Genomic DNA, 4,784 nt, shown 5'->3' on the forward strand with positions numbered 1-4,784 from the left:
TCTAACTTGAAGACTTACCTGAGTGATTGTGCGAGGTCTGTGTGACCTTAGCTCAAGGAGAAAACGGTGAGGACTGGGTGTCTTGGACTAAGTGTCCTTGACTGGGTGTCCGGGACTGTGTGTCCTTTGGTTTAAATACCTAGCCGCTCCAACCAGACGTACAGTTGTCACAGCAACTGGAACTGGTCCAACAAATCATTGTCTTCAACGTGTCACTGGTTTCATCTTCACTTCCTTTTACTTACAGTTATTCATTGTGAAGCCATTGCATGCTTGCTTTATCTTTTGTCTTCACAACATGAATGTATGATCTGTTTGGCTTCACAACTTCTTCCTACCTGATCCTTATTACACTGAAGCTGTTTGTCATTGCGCTTTCACTCTATTGAATACATGACCATGGCTGGCCTAGTGTAATCTAACTTCTGCTGCATAGTAATAGGCATAATCTTCACTGTTTGTCTTCATAACTCTCACGTTTTGAAGACTTTCATAAAAATCGCCTATTCACCCCCCCTCTAGTCGATATAACGCACTTTCAATTGGTATCAGAGCGAGGTGCTCCCTTGTTCTGTGTGATTCGGTTTAACCACCTGGAGTTTTAGTTATGTCGACTGCAGGGATAATCAAAGTCTCCGCTGCCTGCCCCGTCTTCGATGGAACTGAATATCCCTACTGGAAGAATAAGATGCGCATGCATCTTGAAGCCATTGACGTCGACCTATGGTATGTCGTCGAAAACGGCGTTCCCAAGGCTGGAGAAGGTGTCACTGCTGCTGATGTCAAGAAGTTCGTTCAACAAGACTCTACTTCCAAGAATATCATCTGTGGTCATCTGACCAAAGGACAGTATGGCCGTGTGAGTGCCTTGAAGACATCCAAACTGGTCTGGGACTGGCTCTCCAAAGTTAATGAAGGCATATCAACCCAGAGAGATCAAAGAATCAGTGTCCTTCGCAATCTCTTCAACCGCTTCAAGCGAAATGAAAATGAGAATGTTCAGCACACCTTTGATCGGCTCACTGACATCACAAATGAGCTTCAAGCCCTCGTCGCTACTGAGATCACCAAACATGAAATCGTCAAGACGCTGCTAAGATCACTTGATAGTTCGTTTGACATTCTGGCCCTGATGATTCAAGAACGTCCTGATTTCAAGACACTCGATCCGTCTGACATACTTGAGAGGCTCAACACACATGAGTTTCAGCTTTCTGAGAAAAGAGATATCTACGGTCCAAACTATGGGCGAACTCGTGCTTTGAAGGCAAAAGCTGTCTCCTCATCTGAAGAAGAATCTGACTGCAGTTCTGATGATCCTGAAGACATTGGAAGAGAACTTGCAATGCTAGTGAAGAAGTTCCAAAAATTCACCAAGAAGAAAGGCTTCAGAAAATCTTCACGATCAAGCTCAAGGAATGATGAAGTTTCTGCTCATGACTACAAGAAGAAAACATGTCACAAGTGCAAGAAAACTGGACACTTCATTTCTGAGTGTCCACAGTGGGACAATGAGAACAGAAGGAAGAAGAAGAGCAAAGAATATGATTCTGACGACAAGAAAAAGAAGAAATACTCAAAGTCTTCTTCCAAGTCTTCATCAAAGTCTTCATCACACAAGAAGAGCTCATCTGGCAAGGCACGTGCGTTTGTTGGCAAGGAGATGGATTCAGAGGAGGAGTCCGCATCTGAGGAGGCAGAGGTGGAGTCTGAGGAGGAGTCTGATTCTGGCATTGCGAGTCTGGCTAAAGCATACGTCGCCAAGTCCATCTTCAACACTGAAGACAATGACTGCAACACCGACACCGACGCAAATGACAAGAACGACTCCACTCCTACCTACTGCTTCATGGCACGCGGTGCCAAGGTAAACACACGTACTACTCACTATGAAACATCTAGTGACGATGACTCTGAATGTGATTCAAAACCTAGCTACAGAACACTTGCTAAAATTGCAACTGAACAACAGAAAGCCATGGAACATATTCAAAAACTGTTAGACAGAAGCGATGATCTGTTGGGTGCCGAAATGACTCGTTCTGAATCCTTAATTGAAGACATAAAAAATCTTCACGTTAAGTATCAGGAACTTGAAGATCGTCTTGAGACTCTCTTAACTACTCATGAAAAGCTCTCCTATGATTATCTTCAAAAGAAGCAAGATCTTGAGAAGTTGAGAGCGGATCATGAAGATCTTCAAAAGGAAAATGAGTCACTTTGCTCCGAACAGATCAGTCCCGCTCAGGAAGGATTTGAACCACCATGTCTTAAATGCATTGAGCGTGATAATGCTAATTCTGTTGCTGAATGTTCCACTGCTACTACTGTTGCAATATCTTCAACTGTTAACGTGGTAACTAACCCCTCTTCTGAGGATACCACTGCTATTGCTGATGAGAATGCTAGGTTGAAGACATTGCTTGAAACAGGAATGTACAAAAGTCTGAAAGGGCATCAGACACTATGTGATGTCCTTAAGAAGCAGATTCTGAACCGAAACCCTAGGAAAGAGGGTGTTGGGTTCGTGAGGAAAATTAATGCATATGGCTCTTACTGGAAACCTGACAAGTACCCCAAAACCACATGGATTGCTGCAAAGGAACTTTCAGCAGATCCATCCAATTTATCTGTCTTCACTTGTGCTAACCCTATTATCATTGATGAATCCTTTGATGCAAACTATAAACTATTTAAGAATCAGAATGGTGAAGTGTTTGCCAGGTACATTGGTACTAACTGCAGGAATGGACTGCCTATGAAGAAGATCTGGGTTCCGAAAACATGTCTGGAAAATCTTCCTGTGAATGTGTTCATGACACCTCACTTTAAGAAGACAAACCTCGGTCCAAAGGCTTCATACAGACAGAGGACTCACCTGAGTCACACTAACGCAAATGTTTTGCAGGGAAACCATACTTAGGCATATGAATATGAGAGCGGTTCATCGAACCGTCATGTTCATATGACCAAAAATTATTCTGCCTATGCCTATGAGTATTATTGTCCCCCTGCTAGACTGTTTGCTAAGGCTTCAAAGCCAAAATTCTCAGATGCTGCACTTAGACTTATAGCTTCTAAGCCACCCTTGAAGAAGTGGGTGGTTAAGAAAGCTTAACTCTCTTTTGCAGGGAAAGGTCTCCAGCACAAAAACAAAATCTTCTGATGATATTGCTGGGGACCATAAAAATCGTGTGGGGTGCAAGATAAACTACCCAAATGGCATCATTATGTACTTCGTTCCTGAATCGCATGCTACTCTCCCTATTAGTCCTAATCTGGATCTAAGTTTTCATAATCCACTGGTTCGTCAAATGTTTATGCTTCACAATACCCTTCGTGAAGCCTATCCCCCTAACTGCACTGTAGGGTACGACACCAGTGACTTCAAAGTCTTCAGAATGGATTATTGACAGTGGGTGTACAAATCACATGACTGGCAAAAGAAGCCTTCTCATGGACTCAACTTTACGTCCATCCGACAAGATCCACATTACATTTGCTGACACTGGTAAAAGTAAGGTATTGGGTCTAGGTAGAGTTGCAATCTCAAGGGATCAACACATGGATAAAGTCATGCTTGTTGAATCCCTTGGCTTCAACTTAATGTCTGTCTCAATGCTTTGCGATTTGAATATGATTGTAATGTTTGGCAAATATCGCTGCCTGGTGCTAATGGAATCTGACAAATCTCTAGTGTTTGAAGGGTATAGGAAAGGTGATTTGTATGTGGTAGATTTCTTAGCAGGACCACAACTTGCAGTATGTCTTCTTGCAAAAGCTTCAGAATGCTGGCTTTGGCATCGAAGGCTTGGGCATGCTGGCATGAGGAACCTCCACACTCTTGCGAAGAAAAAGCACGTCATAGGCATCGAGGGCTTCAAGTTCAAGAAAGATCACTTATGCGGTGCCTGTGAAGCAGGGAAGATGACAAGGGCAAAACATCCTTCGAAGACAATCATGACCACTACTCAACCCTTCGAACTGCTTCACATGGATCTTTTCGGTCCCACTCACTACTCAACTTTTACTACTTCTGCCTGCCTCTATGGCTTCATAATTGTTGATGATTATTCTAGATATACTTGGGTGCACATAATCCTTTACAAGACTGAAGTGCAGGATGTCTTCAGACGCTTCGCAAATCGAGCTATGAACAATTTTGGCGCCAAGATAATGCACATCAGAAGTGACAATGGCACTGAATTCAAGAACACTGGCCTTGATACATATCTGGACACCTTGGGGATCATACATGAATTCTCAGCTCCATACACGCCACAGCAGAATGGCGTCATCGAACACAAGAACAGAACACTCATTGAGATGGCAAGAACAATGCTAGATGAATACAAGACTCCAAGAAAATTCTGGACTGAAGCCATTGATACTGCATGCCATACAATCAATCGTGTTTATCTTCACAAGCTTCTGAACAAGACATCTTATGAGCTCCTAACTGGCAAGAAGCCAAATGTCAGTTACTTCAGAGTATTTGGCGCAAAATGCTGGATCAAGGACCCACACCACACCTCAAAGTTTGCACCAAAAGCACATGAAGGCTTCATGCTTGGATATGGAAAGGATTCGCACTCCTATAGAGTCTTCAATCTCTTCCACTACAAAGTGGTTGAAACAGTGGATGTGCGATTTGATGAAACCAATGGATCACAAAGAGAGCAATTGCCAAATGTGCTAGATGAAGTTCTAGCAAATGAATCAATCAAGCTTATGGGAACTGGAGAAATTGTACCTTCTGAAGCTCATCCTGAAGAAGAACTTAT

This window comes from Triticum urartu, chromosome 1 (genome assembly GCF_003073215.2).
Source record: "Triticum urartu cultivar G1812 chromosome 1, Tu2.1, whole genome shotgun sequence".
NCBI classification, from domain to species: Eukaryota; Viridiplantae; Streptophyta; class Magnoliopsida; order Poales; family Poaceae; genus Triticum; species Triticum urartu.